Genomic DNA, 23,398 nt, shown 5'->3' with positions numbered 1-23,398 from the left:
TGCTCAAGCTACATCTCAAGCGGGTCTGCAGCAACCCCAGACTTACAATAGGGTGCCTCCACCTCTGAACCTCTCTGGGAAAGTTTACTGGGCAGCGAAGAGGACCAAAGTTTATAGGTTCAATAAGGAGTGGGTCCCATCCCTACTCTGGATGCTGCTAGAACAACAGATGATCGTCTTACTAGAGTCAAAGAAGCCAGAAGAAGCTGGTCTCGTCACCAACATCAACTACTACGATTACCACAGGATATTGGGATACCCTATCCAAGACTGCTTTACCCACAAAGATCATATTGAAGCTTTGATCCAAAAGGGGCAGATAGAACTTGAGAGTCTCAAGAAGGCATTCGACATGGCTGAAGCAGCTCACGTGATGATAGTACAAGAAGAAGGCGAACAAGAATATCATCTGGAGAACCTGCCACCAGATCTTCTCCAAGCGTTGCACTGCATGATGCACCAAATTGGGGTCTCACACCAAAGCAACCCAGATACCTCCTTCGAGGGGCCAGAAAACTGTGGTGCTCGTATCACCAGATACGAGGTCATAGTCTAGATGAGTGCTTCACCTTTCAAGCCATAATGAAGGAGAAAGTATAAGAGAGGCACTTCACTGCCGCTATCCCAGATGATCATGCCAGACTGCTATCACCAGAGGTCATTCAAACATAGACCTCCTCTGGGAATGCACAGCTTGAGCCTTTTGATTCAGACAAACCTTCAACTTCCCAACCATGGCAAGTCTATCGAGGACGAAATAGAAACATGTCCACAAGAAAGGAAGCGGTTCACCAAGCGAAGCCAGCTCCCAAGCTGTGTGAGCCCGATCAGCCTATCCCTCTGCATGAAAAAGGTAAAAGGAGACAAGCACCAAGGGCCGTTTATCAAAAGAAGAAAACCCCTCAGCCCCAGACCATGACAGAGTTTCTTAAGCCCCTTCCTCCATTACCAATTATGTGGAATTTCTTCCCCAAGTCAAGCGCTCACTGATTAAGACTCGCAGTCTAGTCGAGCACAAATTTGTGAGCCTTCCTCTCCTTAGGTTCCCAAAACATCTATTAAGGGTGGTGATGACATTAAAAGCACCCCCCAATGGTCCAAGCAGGGTGAAGACCTAAAATATCCCCTGCACACGTCCAATTCCGGCGATGACGCTAAAAGCTACTCGGATCAGTCCCATATGAGTGATGACCTTAAAATCTCTCTCCCTCCTCCTGTTCCTAACTTTTCTAACTCCTCATCCTCTTCTGCTAACACATCTTCTGCAAGTACAACACGTGAATGCCTAGATTTTGAAGCTCTTGATGAATGGCTAAAAAGTTTTAACACTAGCAGATGACATCGGAGGCAGTTGAAAAAGATATTGGCCCAAGCAGCTGGCTTCTTGACAGATGTTGATGCTTTAGCATCCAGAGCCAATGCAAAGCCTCCTCCCACCATCGAGAAGCTTCCTAAGCAACGTAAGAATCCCAAGCCCAAGAGACCCCAATTGCCTCCTAAGCCCGAGTTCGAGCAGCGACTAAAAGAGTCGAGAGGACAGAGCTCCCATTCTCACAAAGCCTCCCACACGGTGCAGATCTTTGGAGCAGCAACCAACGCTAACCTAAGCGGTCTAAGGTCAGGCAAGAAGTTGCAGTTGCTCGTCCAAAAGCCTCGACAACCCAGACTCCTGAAGTATTCTGGTCCACCACTTCTCCCATTCCCTTATATTCAAATCAATCTACCACCACTGGTTTTGTACACCAATCCACTTCCAAGCCCTCAATCTCCATCTAGCCAGTCCATACATGGCTTGGTTCCACCATTTGGCCAGTTGGCACCAAATCTGGTGGCACAACCGTCACCATCCCAAATCTCACAACCTCTTCAAACCAACACCCGGTTGCACATCAAGGTCAACCGGTAGCCCAAAACAATCCTCCACTACCTAAACTTGCCTCTCAAACTTCCATACCACCCAGACCTGTGGCGGGTCGAGAAGATAAAAAATTGACGTTGACAAAGACAAGCATGATGTGGCGGTTGTCTCTGTGATCGTTGAGACACAGAACCCTCCCATCACATTTTTTGAGCCCTGCTCTTCCCAGTTGACCCAGGTGCCTCACAATTCTCCTTGTACACTCCCTCTCCTTGAAACTGACCTCTCCTCGATCAAGCAAGAAGCTGATGTGGTTATTATGTATCATATCATCAAATCCTAATTCAAGGAGGGGATGTCAAGAGCATGGGTACCCGCATTTAAGGTTAAATAAGAACCCTCAGGATCACTAACTGAGGAGGAGGTAGAAATCCAAGAAGCCCCCGAAGAATGGGAGGAAGGTGGGCAAGCCACGACCGATGATCTCGAGGAGATAAAACTGGGAGATGAAGCTGATCACAGGCCAACTTTCATTTCGGCCAACATGTCACCGAAAGAGAAATAAAGTTATGCTGCTTTCCTGCATGCAAACCAAGATGTCTTTGCCTGACATTACCACGAGATGCCATGTCTCGATGTGCAACGACTTGGCATCGATCCATCTTTCAAGCCCATAAAACAGAAGTCAAGAAGATTTTAGCCCGACTTCGAATGCAGATCAATGCCGAAGTAAATAAACTCAAGGAAGCAGGCTTTATTCGGGAAGTCAAATACCTGAAATGGCTCACTAATGTTGTTCTAGTGAAAAAGAAGAATGGGCAAATCAGGGTTTGCATTGACTTCCGTGACTTGAACGTTGCTTGTCCAAAAGATGACTTTCCGTTGCCATTCACAGAAATTCTTATCAACTCTACAGCCCATTGCCAAATCTTCTCTTTCATGGATGGATACACAAGGTATAATGAGATAAGGATGGCGCAAGAGGACGAGGAGGCCACTGCCTTCCTGACTCCTAAAGAGGTCTTCTGTTACACGATGATGCCATTTGGATTAAAAAATGCTGGAGCCACGTATTAGCCAGTAATGACCCTTATTTTTAAAGATATGTTGCACAAGGAAGTGAAATGTTATGTCGATGACTTGGTGGTAAAATCTAAGAGCAAGGAAGTTCACATGCGTGACCTTGAACGAGTGTTCGAGCGGTTTTTCCAACACCAACTCAAGATGAACCCCTTGCAGTGCGCCTTCGGTGTACGTTTAGGAAAATTCTTGATTTTCGTTGTCAGGTATCGAGGGTTAGAAATCGAACCTGTCAAGATCAAGGCAATCAGAGAAATGCCACTACCAGCAACACTTCGAGAGCTCCAATCTCTACAAGGCTAGCTTGCCTATATTCAAAGATTCATCTCCAATCACTCGGGTCGTACTAAGCCTCTTACACACCTGTTGAAGAAAGATTCTCCTTTCATATGGGATGGGGGATGTCAGGCAGCTCTGAAAGACATCAAAGAATATTTGCTAAGCCCTCCGATACTCTCTATGCCAGTGTTGGGGAGGCCTCTCATTTTGTATATGACCGCTCTCGACGAGTCGCTTGGTGCACTCTTAGCACAAAACAATGAGGTGGGGAAAGAAACTGCTTTGTACTACCTCAGTCGCAGCATGCAAGGAGCTGAGAAGAACTACCCACCAATCGAGAAGATGTGCCTGGATTTGATCTTCGCGGTCAAGAAGTTCGCCATTATTTGCTTGGCCATGAAGTCCAACTCATCTCAAGAGTTGATCGCATCAAGTTCTTCATGATGCGCCCCTGCCTGTCAAGGCGTTTGGCAAAATGGTCATTGTTACTGATGGAATTCAACATCACGTATGTACCACATAAAGCAATCAAAGGCCAAGCCTTAGCTGATTTCCTAGCCGCATACCCCCTACCAGTAGAATCCCCCGTGTCAAGTGATCTCCCTGAAGAAAAGGTGTTTTGTGTCGAGCAACCTTATGATTGGAAGATGTATTTTGATGGGGCCTTCCAATCTGAACAAGGTGGTGCTGGCGTGGTGTTTTTGAATCCTCAAGATGGCATTATCCCCTTATCCTTCTCTCTCACAGAGACAGACTCGCGCAATGAGACCGAATATCAAGTGCTCATAATTGGGCTTGAGATTGCCCTAGACATGAACTTGGAGGGGCTTGCCATTTTTTGTGATTCTGAGTTAGCAATACGACAACTTAAAGGAATATACGATGTGAGAAAGAATAGCCTCAAGCCCTATCATGACACTGCTAAAATTTGATGGCAAATCTCGAAGATCTTTCCACCATCTAAGTCTCACCAAAGGAACCCATTCCCATATGGGTAGCAGAATGGAGACACATCCAGCAGGTCAAAGAATTAGATGGGGACGATGAGAGGATTCTCTTCCCAGAATGTCCTCCTTATCTGTTCAGGGCACTCCTTGCTGCTAAGGATGCTCTCGAAGTGGCAGATCGGGCTAAGAAACAAGAGGAAGAAACCTTTGATCTGATATGCACCGAGATTGAGCAGGTTGAGGATTGGAGGGAACCCATAATCCACTTCATTAAACATGATCGGCAATTGGACGATCGTATTGAGTGCAACAACGTATGAAGAATGTCCACTAAATACACTCTTCTTGAAAGCGACGCTCTCTTCCGATGTTCCTTTGATGGAATCCTTCTCATATGTGTCGGCTCAAAGGGGACAGAACGCGAACTATAAGAAGTGCATGATGGGATCTGCGGACTCCACCAGTTAGGACCCAAACTCTACGAGCAGATACGTAAGCTGGGGTACTACTGGCCATCAATGGTCGCAGACTCGATGGCATACGCTAAGAGATGCCCAGTGTGTCAAATGTACTCGAATCTCATTCACCAGCCACCGAAACCTCTGCATCCTATGGTAATGTTATGGCATTTCTCACATTGGGGCATGGATCAGCATTGGGCCACACCTTCATCTTGGCCGCCACGGATTACTTCTCCAAATGGGCCGAGGCAATTCCCCTCAAGCCCCTGGACAGCAGTTGCCAACTTTGTACGACATCACATCATTTACCGATTCGGTGTGCCAGACCGTATCACATCAGAAAATGGCCCTTAATTCAGAAGCTAGCATATAGATAGCTTGGTTAACCAATTTTGTTGCTGGTGGAAGTACTCCACTATATAACTCCCTCAGGCAAATGGATTGACCAAAGCTTTCAACAAGACTCTTTGCAGTGTTCTGAGGAAGTCAGTGTCAAGCACAAAGAAAAATTGGCACGAGAAGGTTCCCGAGTCCTTGTGGGCTTATCATACCACCACCCAAAGTGCTACTGACTCTACTCCCTATTCATTGGTCTATGGGATTGAAGCGATGCTACCCCTCGTGATTCAACTTCCTTCGCTGCGTATTGTCGTATATCAGAAGATGACCGAAGATGAACAAGTTAAGCTTCACTACCAAGAGCTAGACTCTCTAGATGAGAAGAGACTCGGGGCCCAACAGAGCCTCGAACTCCATCGAGGGAGGATGAAGAGGGTTTTTGACAAGTCAGTCAAAGTCCATTCATTCACTCATGGTGATTTAATCCTAGTAGTAAAATGACCAATCGTTATGCATGAGAGACGCAAGGGGAAGTTCAAGCCACTTTCGTGATCAAGAAAGCCTCGCCGAATAGAGGTTATGTACTGGCTAATCCTGACGGGAAGGAAGCAATGCCTCCTATCAACGGACGCTACCTGAAGAAGTACTACCCGTGACTTATAAAACACACCATCTCTACGGTCTAGGAGGCGTGACCTTAAAAATGCCTCCTTGAAAAAGGAGGGCATAGTAGAAACCAAAAAGGGCACCATGCCCAAAAATGTCCAAAAGAAATGAGGGGCATGGTAGTGTCATCCGCTATCATGAGTAAAAAACGTCAAAAGACAGACATGGTGAAAACTTGAAAGGGCATCATGGGTAAAAAAGTCAACAGAAGCAAGAATACAAAAAAAAAAGAAAGAGAGGAGACCAGGTCTATGATGGAAAGAAACTGGCCTATGATGAAGAGCATTCCCTGATCACAGTATATAGCCCTCCACAGGACAATCGAGAGTTCACAATTATGCTTGAGGACTTGACTTCCAACATACTTTATGATCCAGATTGGACCTCCCTTGACCGACCTGGCTCCCATAAAAAGGCTAACCTTGGGCAGGTTTTTTTTTCTTTAGACCTCTGCATTCTGCAAGGCCTTTAAGCCGTCGAACGTGTTTCTTAAACATGCACCACCATGCACATAGCCCCCTAGCACATGCATCATTGCACATGCAACCCGCCTTGTGTACCCATCACTGTGCGCCGACACTACCTTTCACATCTTCACTGTCGTGTGTGCTCACTATTGTGCGCGTGCTTCCTGTCGTGTGTACACCATCGAGCGTGCACGTATGATGCCTCAAATTTTGTGCACGATGCCTCCTTGATGGGCTACCCTTTGCTTTTCGTGCACTACAATTGCATGCACAACAACTCACTGCATGGGTATACAAGGCCCTTCAATTGCCCCGTGACCCCTTGACTGCCCGATGACCCTTCGGCTCCCCTATGAGCTACCTAGTCAGAAAACCACCAACGTATGTCTACCCACCAGAAAACCACTAGCAGTACCAGAAGGACCTCTGCAACTCACCAGAAACCCCCAGGCTTCCCATGAGACTCACGCTGTTGCCGAAAAATCCTTGCGATTCCCATGAAAACCGCCAAAGTTGATGCAAACTTCCCGCCTTCACTGCACTCAATGTCAGCGGCCACCGGAAAACCCTGCTGCTTGCCGAGAAAACACTTGAGCCCTCTAATTCTCTCCCTGCCACTGCTGCCGACAGGCCCTGGCACGAAAAAAGGCCCTGCCGCCCTTTTCTCCCTTCCCGGCAAACACTCTTCTCACTACTCTACCTTCCCTTTCCCCTTTCCGGTGCATTTCTCTCACCGAAAAACGCTCACTGCTGGACCTTCTTCCTTTTTCTTATGTGTTCCTATCGCCAAAAAATATCCATTGCCGAGTCCTTTTTTCTCTACTCACCGGAGTTCACTCTCTCTCGATGCCAAAACCTTCGGTTGTTTTTCATCAAGGTAAAAAGGTATAAAGAGGTTTAAACCCCTTTTATACCCAGGGGTTCCCAAAACTGCCCCTCGCAAAGAAAAAATGACACCCAAGTCTGAAAGTCCAAATGATGATGGGATAGACTGGGTCGGGCTTGATCTGAGCATGAACCCAAACTAAGACGTATTGCCAAGTGCACTCTCTACTGTCGTGTGCCTCTCACTGCTGTGCATGTTTGCACACAGTGCACTCTCCTCTGTCACGCTCCTCTTGTTGCCATGCGCGTTTTGATGTCGAGCACTTCTCACTGTCGTGCACATTCACATGTCGCGCACTCTCCACTATTGCACGCTTCTCACTGCCATGCGCATACGCATGCCATGCACTCTCCACTGTTGTGCGCTTCTCATTGCCGTGCACATTTGCATGCCACGCACTCTCCATTGCTGTGTGCTTCTCACTGCTGTGCACTTTTTGATGCCGCGCACTTTTCACCGCCACACCCCTCTTATTGCTAAGTGCACCTCTTGCTATCGAGCACTATCGCTGCCATGCGTACTTCATTGTAGTATGCACCTGAACGATCTCTGCTAATGCAGCCGCCAAGCAGACCGTCTATGTCCTGCCGTGCGCAACCTTCTGTCGCTGCACCCATGCCTCACTTTCATGTATGCATTCCCTAACCGGCCAGTTCCTGTGAGCACCAACAGGTTCGGCCCTCATTACCTTTCCATCACCAGCAGAGAACCACCTTTGGTTCTTAATTCCCCAGTGAGTCCATTTTCGCCTACCATCCCTCACTGGGCCACTTTCACCACCTAAACCCACTGCCCATAAATAGACTCGGCCATTTTATCCTTAGTGAGTCTGACCACCATCCACAAGCCCACTCCCCATGGATCCTCATCCACTTCACATCTCCCAGTGAGTCCACCCCTCATTGGCGACCCACATACATGGCAACTCATACACTGTCCAGCTGTATGACCTTAAACTATAGTTCACATCCTGGCCGCATGACGCTAAACTACTTTGTCCAACGGTCCAGTTGTATGACCATAAACTATAGTGCACGTCCTTCTCGCATGACGCTAAAGTGCTTTCTGCAATGGTCCAGCTGTATGACTTTAAAGTATAGTACACGTTCTGACCACATGATGCTAAACTTCTTTGTGCAACCATCCAACTGCACAACCTTAAACTATAGTGCACGTTCTGGCTGCATGACGCTAAAATGCTTTGTGCAACGGTCCAATTGTATTACCCTAAACTATAGTGCACTCCTGGCCGCATGACATTAAAATGCTTTGCAGAATGGTCAAGTTTCATGACCCTAAACTGCAGCACACATCCTGGCCACATGATGATAAACTGCTTTGCACAATGGTCTAGTTGCATGACCTTAAACTATAACATTCATTCTGAGCTCATGACACTAAATGGCTTTGCCCAGGTCCTGGTGGCATGACCTTAATATTCCTTCACACACGTATGCCCCCGCATTGCACACATACCTTTTTCATGACGGCCTCTACACACCATCTTCATTTACCCATGCTCACGAAATGCTGATCCATTCCATCATCCATACTCACCATCAGTTAGTGGGTCACCCATTATCCACCTTCCATTCAAACACCATCCATCATCCATAGATAGTCTTGTGCCATCTTCACCAAATGAGTCAATCCACCACCATACTCATTCCATGGCCTCCACAGACCATCATTCACTACCACAAAGGTCCAGCTATATGACCTTAAACTATAGTACACGTTTTGACCACATGATGTCAAACTGCTTTGCCCTAGTCCTAGAGGCAGGACCTTAAACACGCCCCCACAAAAAAACAGGCACGGTGTAAACCTGAAAAGGCATGAGTAAAAATGACGGATGGGCATGGTCACGAAGCTATGAGTAAAAGCGTTCCGTAAATAAAAACCAAGCATGGTGAAAACCCGAAATGGGCACGGTGAGCAAAAAATAAGAAACAAAAGGCAGACATGGCCACCAGGCCATGGGAAAAAGAGCCTAATAGAAAGGAAGTTGGTGAAACCGTCTTTACAACACCACTTCCCCCAGTCCAAGTGAAAACCCACAAAGGGCACTCGGACCAATAAAAGCAGGTTGATGCAGCATTCATCTTCACAGGCAGCTTCAGTTAGCATTTCAAGAAAAAAATTCTCGAAAGCAGAAACCCTGTTATCGGGACCCAAAAACAGGATCATTCACGAGGTAAAAAATTGTCAAACCAGGTCAATACCTGCCCACAGCAACCAGGGTAGAGCCTTTTCAACGCCACCTCGACAAAACCCCTCCCTGACCGAACTAGACAATCAGGCAAGCTAACAAAAAACCCCAGACTAGACTCGACAAGATTGGACCCCAGAGGTACCCTACTTGTCGAAGCAAACATGACATAGCAGCAAACAATGCCACCAAGATGTCCAATAGGGTGTAGCCTTTAAAATCATCCCTCACATGCAAGAAACTGTCATACCAGGTGCCCTACAGACCTGGTGTGGCTGCCAACAATAATGCCGCCAAGATGTCCAACAGGGTGTAGACTTTAAAATCATCCCTCACAGGTAAGAACTGTCATATCAGATATCCTACAAACCTGGTTTGGCTGCCAACAATGCCACCAAGATGTCCAATAGGGTGTAGACTTTAAAATCATCCCTCATAAGCAAAAAACTGTCATACCAGACATCCTGCAAAACCTGGTGTGGCTTCCAACAATGCCACCAAAACATCCAACAGGGGTAGACGTTAAAATCATCCCTCAATGTCTCTTCTCCCCCTAAAAAGCCTCTATGTCTTAGCACCTTGGTCACCCCTACGAGAAGCAGCTTCGCACAACTACCCCTTCGGCGGACATGTTGATCCAGTGATCAAGAATTTTCTTTTTTTTTTAAGGCCGAAGGACCAATTTTGATTCTGAATGTTACCCTTCTCACTTCTCTCGAAGGATAGCATTCGACGGGGCAAGTTGTTTAGTGGTATTTTTTAATATTTGTATCCCCATTGTGAATAAAGAGAAAAGCAATATGTGACCTAGAGCCACAGGTACCAAAGTTCCTGTGGACTTTGGAAGTCGTAGGATAATAAGCCCTGATCTAAAAGTGAAATTTCCAACAGTCTCATAATGACCCAAGACAGTCCAAGAATGTTGATAAAGATCTCCTAAAAACACCTGTCAAGTTTCGTCATAATCCAACAAGTTTAAGACAGTGCAGACGCAGAAATAGATTCGAGAAAATCAGCCTCTATCACCCTGAAATGGACCTTATAACTACAACCCTATCATCGGAGTGTCAGAAGATCGTGGGACCACCACCATTGGATCTGGAACTTTCGAAAACCCCTAGGGAGCAAGTTCTGACTTGATCAGACGTTTCTGAACTAAGTTGTGACCAAATTTCCTAAAATGGGTAGGTCACACGCTATTACCGTGCACCCTCAATGAACCAGTTTCCATTAACGGAAACTGTGTTCATGGGTTTTGGGGCCAAATTTGAAAGGTTGTATCTCGTTCATCCCAAGCTGGATCAAGCTCAAATTTTACATGTGTGTTCGTCTCGTCGACCCGAGCATTTTGATATGTGGCACAACCCATGTCGCGACTCGAGCCTGGAGAAAAACAAGAGAGAAGATCACAATTCAAGGCAAGGTTGCAGGTTTTCTAGCAAGAGCCCACCTCGATCGAGCGGCCACATCATGATGGTCGCATGTTGGATCGACCCGAAATCAGACCCATTACGAGCACAAGGTTCGAGGCTTCATCATAGGCGAACCTTGCACGTGATGGATGGTTAGATTCGACGCACGATGAGTACAAAGTTACTGCACATTCCAGCCACCGAAAACCAAATTCCGGCCCAAAGATCAAAAATGGAAAATGGTCGTTCGGGCACCAAATCAAGCCACGTTCATTGTCAAATGCTCACAACGACTTGCTCGTAGATATTCAGTGAAGAAATCATCGAAGAACATCGAGAAATACGCATAGTCTTTAAACAAACATTGCACGTTCCTCGTGATTTTTGCACTTCATGATCGTGGCCCAAAGACCCGATCCGTGGCTCGAAAGTGGTATCAAAACGACCATGTTCCCAAGCCGATCAAGAAAGATTCATCTTTCAGCCGAACAGAGACTTGAAAGACTCCGAACCAACTCGAGAACATCGCAAGAGTTCTTGGGCACAATAGGGACTCAATTGGAATTTCATGGATTGTTGGTGCATGGGCAAAATCATCATTTCCCTATTTCCTTATAATTTCTTTAATTTACTTAATTGTTAAGTTTTAACAATTAGGTCAACTTTTAAGTGTACACCCACCTTTGGGCCCCACTACTATATAAACAAGTACACAGCTCATGTAAAAAGACTTAAGTTTCATCAATAAAAAATATACTTTTTGCTTGAGATTTTGGTCAAGTCTTAGAGGGAGAGAGAGAAGAGAGAAGAATTTTGGTGGTACCGTCAGGCGTAAGGTAAATTTTCCTCTCTTCCTTCTCTCTCTTCTTTCTTTCTCCTCTTTCTCTCTTCTTCCTCACTCTTCTTTCTATCTTTTCTTTCTCTCTCTAATCTCTCCTCTCTCTTCTTTCTCTCTCTTTCTTCTTTCCTTTTCTCTCTTTCTTCTTTCCTTTTCTTTCTTCTCTCTTTCCTTTTCTCTCCTTCTTCTTTCCTTTTCTTTCTTTCTTCTTTCTTTTCCTTTCTCTTCTCTTTCTTTTTCTCTCTATTTCTTTCTCATCTCATGTTCCTCTCAGTCTGCTGCATGTGGGCAGGCCGAGCGTGAAGATCTCTTCTCTCCCTGTTCATTGCGCACGACAATGAAAATGCCAGGCGTGTTTTTTTTCTCTCTCTCAGTTTGTTGCGCGCCGCAGTGCATACTACCAAGCATGACGATCTCTTCTCTCCCTGTTCACTGCACACGGAAAATGTCGGGCGTGATTTTCTTCTCTCTCAGTCTGTCATGCACGGCAGAGCATACTGTCAAGCGTGATGTTCTCTTCCCTCTCTATTCATTGCGCATGGCAGTTCAAATGCCGAGCGCTGTAAAGAACCAATTTTAAATATGGAAAATTCTATGGTTTCCCGGGCCCTTAGGACCACATTGTCCCAATAAACCCAAATCCATAGTCCACACATTCTACCCTATGACCCAGAACCTTGCAGATACCCTATTTTGACCCAAAATCATGCCAACGCCCTGTTTTACCAAAACAATCATTAAAAACGGTAGAAAATCCTTTTTTTGAGAGCTTCATGAAAGGCTGAGGAACACGCCTAAAATTTTCCTTGGGGTTCCGATTTCTTTCCCTTTTTGAAGATTTTTTCCATATTTGTTTGGGCGACACTAGGCGTGTCACCCAGGAGACACCATTGGTGTCGCCTAGATCCGGATCCCCAAAAAGGGTATTTTTGGCTGGAGGATCCGTTGGTTATGGAAAGATACCCTTCCCAATAGATCCTTGCCCTTTATAAACCCTTTTTCGTGGCCATTCAAAAAGAGAACTTCGTGCTTCAAGAGAGAAACAGATTGAAACCTTAATCTGAAAACCCTAACCCTAAGCCTGGAAATCCTTAGATCTCTAGGGTACAACAACCCTAATCGTGAGAAAACCTGACCATTTTCAGTCATCTTTAGGGCACAACATTTTCAATCAGAGATTGTCTAGTCAACATCTGAATCAGAGAGGGAAAGAGGACACTAGTTTTGATATGGGTGAGCGCTAGAAGGCTCGAGAGTCCCAAACCATCCGGCTTGATTTGGTATTGTTCTCTTACCCTTTCCTTCTTCTTCTTCTTAATGTTTTATTTAATTTTGATATGTTTATTGTTTTGAACGCGTGTTTTAATATTTTGGATCATGATGGCTCTACCACAGATCTGAGAGTGGATATGCTCGTTTCTTAGCAGATCTGGCCTCAGATCTGAATTTGATTTGTCCTATTTTGTCTATCACTATTTTTATCAGTTTAAAGTGTCAAGATCCGAGAGATCTTTGTTGGAAGATTTGTTCGATTTTCATCGTAAACAGTTTGGCGCCCACTGTGGGGCATTTCGAGCTTGATCCAAGCACCAAAACACGAGTTTTAGGTCAATGATTTCAGTCACAAAAAGTCCCAAAAATCGACTGTGACCCAGGGTTTCGGTGCTGCGAAACCCTGTTTGTTTTGGGCGACACCAGCAATGTCGCCCGGGCGACACCACCAGTGCCACCCAGGTCCAGGGCGACACACCCCCTGTCGCCAAAATATAGAAGTCTCGGAAATTTCTGAGACTTTTCAGTTTTGTTCCAAAGACTCTCTTGTGGTTGCTCAAAATATTTCATATCAAAATAAACTTTTTAAAAATACAAAAACAATATTTTCCTTAATATAGGTATGTTCTATTTGCACTTTTCTGTTTTACTTTATTTTAATTTATTTCATCTAAAATATTATTTTCCCTGTTTCTGTAATTTTACTATAACCTTATTTCATCAAAATTCATAAACTAAAAATTGAAAAAAAATTAAAAATATTTTGTTTTGGGGCGACACACCCATATCACCCAGTTTCAAAGGTCCCAAAAAAATTATGGGAACCCACATGCCTCTTCCAGAGACTATTGGCTTCTAGTTCACCAATTTTTGGCTTAAAATAAATTTTTTAAAAATAAAAAATAGATTTTTTTTTCTCCAAATAAGTCTATTCTATTCTTGGCTTTTTTTTTTATTTTAGTTTGTTAATTTTGATTGAAATCATGTTTTCCCTGCTTTCACCATGCTTAGTTTAACTATGTCTCATCAAAGTTAAAACGATAAAAAAATAAAAATAAATAAAAATAAAATACATTGAGGGTTGCTTGCACCCTCCCTGAACCGTGTCCCATTCGAGTCACCCTTGACTCGGCCGCACTCAACTTAGCATGGACTGTGCCTAGTCTCACTGTTTTGATTATACTTTCTTACGGGTTTCTTGCCCATTTATTTATACTACGCTTCGAGCAAGCTTCACCTCAAAGCGTGCATCGCTAGGCACGATTACTGCCTAGCGCTCGCTTTATTTCTTCATTACAATGTGTGCTTGACAATTATTTTAGATTGTGTGCTTCTTTACACACTCTAGCACACACCGGACTGGGAATGCCTGGGAAACCAAAAAAAAATTATTTTGAAAACCCCCAAAATTCGCGTTAACGATGTGAGGGGAACCTAGCTTTGAGAGTCGAGGCGGTTGGGATTCACGTAACTTTAACTGTGAGCCCCCCTCCGTAATCCCGTGCCTCAAAGCAACTCCGTGTATAGTAGGACCTGGTGCAAATCCTATAATAGGAGGCCATGATGTATGTGAGGACCTATATCTGCCTAGCCAGATTTCAATAGTTAGGAACCCACTCTCAAGCCAAGCCTACCTATAACCTAAGTCAAAAGTTTTTGTGTGTTGTGCTTGCTTATTTATGTTGGTTAATCTTAGATCTCAGTCCGAACGTGCTTTTGGTCCGAGCTGAACCCTCTTGGTCTAAGTCCAGGCTTATACCCAGCTTAGCCTAGGTCCGAACCAGGTTTTTCCAGATCCGAACTTAGGCCCTGTCTCGGTCCGAGCCAAAGGCTCATTCCCAGCTCATCTTTGATCTAGTCTAGGTCCATACCTGGTCTGATCAGCAAAACTCTCTAGGTCCAAGTTCAGGCTTATACCCAGCTTAGCCCAGGTCTGAACCAGGTTTTGCCTTGGTTCGAACTTAGGCCCCTCTCAGTCCAAGCCGAAGGCTCGTTCTTAGTTCATCTTTAATTCAGTCCGGATCCATACCTGGTCTAATCATCATAACTCTCTGGGTCCAAGCCCAGTCTTGTACCTAGCTTAGCTCAGGTCCGATTCAGGTTCAAACCCAGGTCCGAACCTAGGGCCCCCCTTTTGGTCCCAGCCAAGGGCTCGTGCCTAAACCAGCCTTTATTCAGTCTGGGTCCACACCCAGTCTGATCTTCAATATTCTCTTCGTACAAGCCCAGGCTTGAACCCAGCTCTGTCCAGGTCTGAACTAAGCTCACACCCAAGTCTGAACCAAAACCCACTCTTGGTCCAAGCCGAGACTCTTACCCATCTAGTTTAGATATCAGTCTAGGTTCTAACATAGGTCTAAGCATAAAGTTGCCTCTTGTGCTAAGCTAAGCTTACCCTAGTTCAGGGTTTGAACCAACACTCATTGAGTCTAGATTCTAATCTAGTCTTAGCCTAGGTCTCAGTTAAGGTTTCGCCCCTAGGGTCAGGCTAGGTCTGCCCTAAGTCGTCGAGTCTAGCTCTTACCTAAGTCTAGATTCTAGAACCCCACCGAAAGCAATCACCATGTCTGTCACTCAAGATGACTATGATGATTGCTCCACGGCCGACTGTAAGCCTAACCTGCCCAAACCTAGAAGCCAGTATGCCGCGATCCCTTGGGATTATCGACAAAACTCAGGTCAATCTATTATCCAACACCCAGGTCTTTAATTAGGGGCAGCATCCCAAAGGTAATCCTAATCCTGAAATCGGTGTTGCCTACAAAGTTGGCTCCGCTCGAAAAACTTTGAATAGTCAGGGGGTCGGACCGGGCGTCATCCTACAAGGGCTTTTAAGCATCCAAAGTAGAAGCCGAGGGAGGGAAGAAGTTCAGGCCGTATCAAACCCCAATTCTCACAACTCGAACCGAGATAACCCCGAGGCACAATGATCTCAAACCAAGACCCACCTAGGTCTAAGGGATCTAACGCAGCCTCTAGCCACCATAGTACATCTCATGATGTCCTGAACACTGTACGAAGTAGAGGTGTCAATCTAGACCGACCCTTAAGTGAGATGGAAGTCCAAGTTGCCCTTAAAAGTCTTGTTGACCTAGGTTACACCTTCATGCCCCAGTTAAGGGTCAATCCCAAAGGGTATAGGCCAACCCCTAGCACAACCAAGTCATCTGATTCTTCAATCGGTCCCTCTAGTTCATCCGGTCCAACAAACCGTACAATTTTCGCAACCGGTGGCAATACCTATGGGCCCCTCAGGCACAAATGTTTCAAACTGCCCCAGTGACTGCGGCTCATCAATCTCAGGCCCATGCAGACCAACATGTACCCCAAGTCTCGATTCACCAGTCTACGCTTGGGAATCCACCTACCGGTGGGCCTACTGTCATGCCAAATACCCAACACAAAGGCTTCATAAAAGCAATGCAAGATATGCTTACAAGAATGGGAATGCATGAAATTTTACCCCGAAGGCCTATGTTCATGAGACCCTTGGAGGCATTGAAGACCTTCCCCTGGGATTTATCATCCTAGAATTTAGAAACAAGTTCAATGGGAAGAGCAATCCAGATACTCACGTCAACGCGTAGCTCCTTTTCGTTCGAGCTTTATGAGATAGACCTAACCAGCTGAAGGCCATATTTTCGATAACATTAACCAACTAGGCCTTGAACTGACATCAGAGAACAATGTCCACTCAATCACATGTCACTCCAAATGAAATGTTCAACCTATTCATCTCTCACTACTGCGGGTCAACACTTAAGGAGTTACCGTTCGGAGACGTAATAATTTTAAGGAGGGCACTTGGAATGAGTGAGATACAGGCCCCGAAAGTCACTGCCTGTGATTGTAAAAACATCTACTTTTAATGGTGTTTTGGTGTTGGGTGGCCACACTGGAATAATGTGTGACCTACCCTCTTTTGGTATTTTGCCCATAACTTTGTCTTTAAGTGCCTGATTAAGCTGAAACTTGACCCATACGGGTTTTCGACCGTGCCAGATATAATGGCGATGATCCCACAGCTGTTTGACACACCAAAAATATAATTCTAGTTACGGGGTCCATTTCAAGGTGCTAGAGGCCAATTTTTTTGAAATTGTTTCTTTGTGTTCACTGCCTTAGACATGTCTGATCACGATGAAACTTGGCAGGTGGCCTTTTGGAGTGTTGATGAAGATCTTGACTAGTTCTAAGGTCACTCTAAGACTGTCGAAATTTCCACTATTTTGTAGGTTTTATTGACTTGCTTCCTCTTTATTCCGCATCAGGGACCATGTTGCTAGAAAATGTGTTCAAACAGTGACAACTTTGTACTTATAATTTTGGAGTTGTACATAATAACTATTGTCGTAGCGATTTTGTTGAGAAGTTATTATAAGATTGAATGTGGATGTGAGAAGTTATTGTAAGCTTGAATGTGGATGCAGTATTGATGTTGTACATCAAATGTAACATCAAGGAGCTATGTTGAGGACTATCTATAATACTGTTTTGGCATATCAACAACTTCATCATGAAATTCATTCATGATTCACCTCTTATGGGCTCCATTTACATACCATTTTTTGTGAAAGTCAAATGTGCAAAAACCCTCCAAATTCTTGTTCCCAATTCACGTTAAAAGGAAACAACTTGTTCCAAACTCATATGATATAGTTCTCTGTGATTGTGTTTGTGTGTGAGAAAAAGAGAGAGAGAGAGAGTATATAGTTCTCTATGATTGTGTTTATGTGAGAGAGAGAAAGAGAGAGCGGGAGAGAAAATTTACAACAAAATTAGTTAATTTTTCCATCAAGTCATTCTAGATAATCCCATTTTCACATCAAATTCATAAACATGGACATTCACCTGGCATGTAACTTGAGAGAGAGAAAGAGAGAGGTTCAAACCATAACTTACCCATCAAATAAGAAAACCTTTATTCATGTCCAAGTTGTTTCCTTTCGGAAAAAAAAATTCCATGTATGACATTGATACCAAAAACAAAATGATTGTCTCATATCTTTTGAATGACATAGGACTACATAGACATAAGAAAGAAAACTGCTCCTATCTTCCCCTTCCTTCTATTCAACCAAAGTCTGTGAATTACTTGCTACTCTCTTTTTTGGTAGAAGTTCTTCATCCATCAATTATGCTACAAATGTGGGTTGAGAATCCAATTCTATGCCAACTTCATCGTTTGCTTGCTCCTAGCAGACACCACATCTTAACAATGTATGATCTTATCAAAGAAAAGAAAATACAAAACTATCATTAGCAAATATTAGAGGGAGAGCAAGCAACAAATGCTTGTGCAACTATAAAACCCAAGTAATAAAAAGTATAACATTGGCGATTTTTATGATACTTTTTTTACATTGATTTTGTGCATCAAGATCAAGGGAAAAAATGTATATCAAGCTACAACAAGTAATGTTCAGTGTATATGCACTAAATTGGAATAAATCCTCTGCTCTGTCTAATGCATGTGTTCTAAATCAATTTACATTCAATTGTTTCATCGTGTATTCTCCCATTATTTCAAAGACGTAAAACCCTTATAATGTAGTTTACGTATGGACATCAATCTCTTCTAAATTTATTTTGCAGCCCCATGGACTTTATAAGATATGGAAATTGCAGCTACCTATCCACTATATACATAGAAAATCTTAAATAAAAACATAATATACAAGACTACTTTGACAATAGGAATGCAATATATGACAATCACAAGGATATTTTTAACAATTTTTTTGATAATGTAGGGCCTTTCCACCACTAATCAACATAAAAACCCATTCAGTGACAATCTTGAGGTGGCTACTCATTTGTACCTCTATTAGGAATTTTATTTGCAAATGTGTTGGATCTCAACAAGGTTTACAAAACAAGTCAATATAATAGCTATAATGAACCAAATACTAAATTGACTGATTCTAATTGAACCTATATTTTTTTGGGATATTTTTTAAAGGGAAAAGTTTATATAAGGTAGCAACCTTAAAATATAGAACTATGGATGCACTTTAAAAATCCATTGGTTATTGTTTGAATGTTGAAAACCCGTCTAATCAATTATCTCGACATTGAGATGTATGACTATGAAAAAAAAATGGATTCTAAGTCCTAGAAATGGTGCATCTTACAACACATTATCTAGACCGTCTATTTTCAAGATTTTCATATGTTAATAGATCTACTTGATTTTAATCATTTTTGGAGTTCAAAATTTTATAATTAGATTTGAAAATAGATTTTGAGATAATCTTAAAAATATTTTACATCAAAATTATATGTTATGATAAAATTTGATGGTACGCCTTGAATGGATTGTTTAAGATTGCAACCTTATAGAAACCACACGCTTTTTAAAATTATATATGAACTGAGATAATTTCATTTTATATCAGTCACTTGGGCTTTTAGTATTGGAGTTGCTTAAACAAACACAAATATAGTGAAAAATCAAAATGAAGATAGAATACCACACCAAAAAATCAATAAGGAAAAAACCCCAAGATTAAAGTAAAAAAAAAAAAAAGTCATCAAGTCCATGTTTTAGTGGGCCTGTAAATTCATATTTAAGACGAACAATAGGCCCTAGAGAGAGGGAAGAGAGAGAAATAGAGAAAGGGATTATTAGCATGCTAATTCTTCACCAAAAGTGAATATATATCGTAAGTAATCCATACCTTATTCAAAATCAAGATCTTGAGAGTAGCTTTGAACTTGAATCTAATATTGGGTTCTCAAAGAGGCAATCCTCCATTCAGTCTTCAACCAAAAAATTGGTGTTTCCCTAATAGAGGTCTTGAGGGAGAGGGAGGGCAAGGCGTGAGAGAATGGTAAGGTGAGAGAGAATAGAGTACTTTCCGGTATTTTATAGGCAATAGAGATAGTATGGGAGAGGGCAAGGCATAACGGTTAGAGACGCACAGAACGGTTAGAGACGCACAGAGGATGGGGAAGGTAAAGAGGGAGGGAGGGAGAGAGAGAAAGAGGAGAAACGTGTAAGAGAGAGGGGATGGGCCAAAATTCAAAATTCCTTCATTTTATTATTTGCTTTTTAAATTTTTGAAAATGCCCTTTTATATAGGCTTTGAGTTCTTTTAATACGAGGGTAATGGGGGGTAAAAAAGAAGTTCATAAGAGACTCTAACTTGAACACTTGAACCTATGTTTTTTAGTGGGTTGTTAACTCTAGAAAATCCATATATATATATATATAGAGAGAGAAGAAAGAGATGCCTCTCCTTTGGCCTTAATACCTTGTGTGGTATAGCATGATCTTAATGCCCAGTATGGAGCATGCAGTGATCCATTTTTCAATGACAAGGTCAAGGATTCTTTCTACCACTTCTTGATTACTTTGCTGATCCATTTGTGTGTGGTATAGCATGCTCTGAATGCTCAGTATGGAGCATGCAGTGATCCATTTTTCGATGACAAGGTCAAGGATTCTTTCTACCACTTCTTGATTACTTTGCTGATCCATTTCATTGATTACTAGATGCTTATTTCATGCTATTATACCTTGAATTCATGTCTAGTCGATCATACCTTGCCTTGGCATCATTTGAATTTGTTATTTTTGCCCATTTTTGCTAAATTTTATTGCACTTTCTTTCGAAAAATTATCAGGTATTTTAGCTCCTTTTGGATCCCAAAAGGCCAGCTTTGAGTTGTTATTATGCCAAAGTTTTTCTTCCACATTAGCGACCACATCCTACAGACTTGCTCATATTAATCACAACGCACTACACTCTCTCTATTCTATTGTTTTTTACACTGAGAACCATCTTCTTTTGAGTATTTTTCAATATTGGTTACCTCATTGCATATTGTTTCCTAAATTCTAGACTTAGTTTGGCCATTACCTTGTGTTATTGGAGTATGACAATCATATGGGTTGAAACTACATTCTTAATTCACTTACATTGATCCATGTAAAAGCTTCCCTTCACTTGAGTCCTATGAGCAAAGTTTGGTGTCATTCACATATTAGGAGATTGGCATAATAGTGTATTAAAGCGTATATACTTTGTTTTATTTTATAGCCTAATGTTTAAGGGTTGAATTTGTTATGTAATATTGGGTACTTATTGTTTGTTTGGCCGATCTCCATGTTATGTGATTGAGTCGAACTAATGCTGGATCAAGTTAGGGTATTGTAAAAATCTTTTAGAACTTGCATATGCATAAAATTTTGAGCTATACAACCCTATACGTTGCTGTAAATTAAAGTTAAGAGTTGGTTTTTTGTCTTAAAGAGGCAAAATTTAAAAGTTGTGTTATCTTGAGCACGGCGTCTGACACACCACATATATAGGATGACATAACTCAAAATTTAATACATGAATAAAGCCCAAAACACAACAAACCTTAACTTGGTCTATTTCTTGCTCCACTCAACACAAAAGATTGGCCAAAATAATATTACATAACCAATTAGTCATGAAATCTGTCCATTAATATTAAGAGTTAGAATATGTCAAATTACATACTCATAAAAATATTAATATGCCAATTTCCAAATACAAAAGCATAATTGTGCACAAGGTCTCAAGATTATGGAAAGCCCCACATGGATCATAATTTTACCGGTTAGGGACTTAGTTTCAACCCATATGATTGCCCTACTCTAGTAGCATGAGAAATATGGTCCAATCTAATGTGGATGATGGGAAACAATGAAATAGGATAGCAAGCTCTAACTTATGTTAAAGGTACTCAAAATAAATTCAAGCAAGGTTCTATGGAGTAAACTTGAGAGTGGTGCATGGTCCACAAGAATGCCTATGTTGTGAAAATTGAGCAAAATAGTGGGAGATGAAATTTTGGCATTAGGACATCTTATCAAATGAAGATTTGGATCTCACAAGGAGCTCAAAACATGGCTGATTTTGGTTTAGAGAATATAAAAATTCAACTAGACAAAGTATAGTGGAGTTGGTTTTAGGTAAGGGCGGTTATTTCGGATAGAACTTCATCAACCATCTGTTAATTGCCCTTACTTTACTTAAAGATGAATGAGGAAAGTGAGCACACATGTCCTCAAGTGGATTATAGTATTCCATCCTTACCCCTTAGTTTGTTAACGAAAAAGAAAGGAACGGTTTGGCATAATTCCTTTGATATTAAGAGATTTTTTATTTTGCCCTTTCAAGTGTTGTTAAAAGCCAGAAAGGTATTATTTCAATTTTACCCTTCCCTTTGGGCATGAGCATTTTATGTGAGCCCAATATGGGGTCCTCCTCCAAAGATGCGTGATGGATACCCTCGTTAAGTTATTTTGACATAGTCTTTAGAAGCATACTAAGAAAATTGGTAGATGTAAAAAATACCCAAACATACATGTCTTTATCTATTGAGATATCTTGTTAAGCATATGTAATTGATCGGGGCCTGATTTTTTCCTCGCAAGGACGGCAAGATAAAATCCTCTCTCAAACAACCACAGAGGATCCGCCCACGCTGCATGTTTGGGAGTGTGTCTCCTATGTGCAAATAAGAACCAACAAAGAGAGAGATTTTACGACACGGATGCGTTTAGGCACCTACCTCATCATTTGGGGGTTCAGGGACACACCTGGGCAGTTCGCCCTCTTAGAATAGTCACGAAGCCCTCCAGTTTTCTGCCAGCACGGTTTGGACCTTCCTCAGGCTTTAACACATCACTCCGTTCTCTTATGCTGAATACTGCAATGTGGATTCGTCGGTACTTCTCTATAAAGGTTCACTCAAATGAGGGGTTGGCTGGCAAGAGATAGAATGAGGGGAGAAATAGTGACAAGAATCCCCCTATCCGCACAAACGCTATGTGCTCAGGCGATCAGAGCAGCTAAAGAGTTAGAGCCCTCTTGACTGTCGACTCAAGAAGACTCCACCCGAGTGAGTGAGGGAGAGAACGTACGTGTTCCTCGCGGCTCAACTCAACTATACGAAGCGAAAGTTAGAGCGACGGTCTAAGGGTTGGAACTCTCGGGCTAACTCTGAAGGGTACTGAGTCCAGTGTATGTCGGATAGAGGGATGTTGTGCAGAGCCTCAGGTTTGTTGCGTTTATGCTCGAATCGCAAAGGGGAAGGTCGCAAAGGGAGATGGGACCACAGGTTCCTGACTCTGAGTCCTTCAGCACGACGAAAATGAGAGAAAGAAAGGGAAAGAGACGAGATCGCGTGTTTGTCGTGGGTCTAGATTGCTGCGCAGGCCAAGCATCGAGTGGAAGAAAGAATGGGAGAAAGAGGAGAGAGAGTGAGCTTGAGGCGTTGCCTAGCTTAAGAGGAGAGAGAGAATGGGATCGTGCACTCAGGATGGTTCAAGGGTATTTTCTATCTCGAAAGGTTTTTCTCTCCTCACCGTTGGACCCAAGGGTTAGAAGCAATAGACGAGTAGACACAAGCTCAATGCATCTATTTCGTTAATGAATGATCCAGCTCTTTTACAATTGACCTAAGCATGTTTATATAAAGAACCCACCAAATAGGGGTGGATGCTCAAAACTAAGTCCAATTATAATTAAAAGAAATTACAATAAAATCTAGAATTTATGAATAATGACCAAAATGGCCCTTAAACCTTTTGTACTAATGATGAAACCATCCCTCTCTGAGGGGCCTTTCGCCATTGCCAGATCTTGAAAGATTTTTCGGATGTTTGTGATGGTGGTTCAGACGATCCATCATCATAGTCTTG

The 23,398-nt window shown here is 42.8% G+C and overlaps 1 long non-coding RNA gene across 1 annotated transcript; it reads right to left on the bottom strand.

Moving 5' to 3' along the window:
* Nucleotides 1–17,615: 17,615 nt before the first annotated feature.
* On the bottom strand, nucleotides 17,616–19,714 carry LOC148781683 (uncharacterized). The gene is made up of 2 exons (XR_016057681.1): nucleotides 19,398–19,714; nucleotides 17,616–17,944 (listed from the first exon to the last, which is right to left on the bottom strand). It is a non-coding gene; the product is annotated as an uncharacterized LOC148781683 (long non-coding RNA).
* Nucleotides 19,715–23,398: the final 3,684 nt, after the last annotated feature.

Source organism: Amborella trichopoda, chromosome 6, assembly GCF_054954075.1.
Source record: "Amborella trichopoda isolate Santa Cruz 75 chromosome 6, AtrichopodaSantaCruz75HAP2 v2.0, whole genome shotgun sequence".
NCBI lineage: Eukaryota > Viridiplantae > Streptophyta > Magnoliopsida > Amborellales > Amborellaceae > Amborella > Amborella trichopoda.
This window is presented reverse-complemented; position numbering and strand designations above follow the sequence as displayed.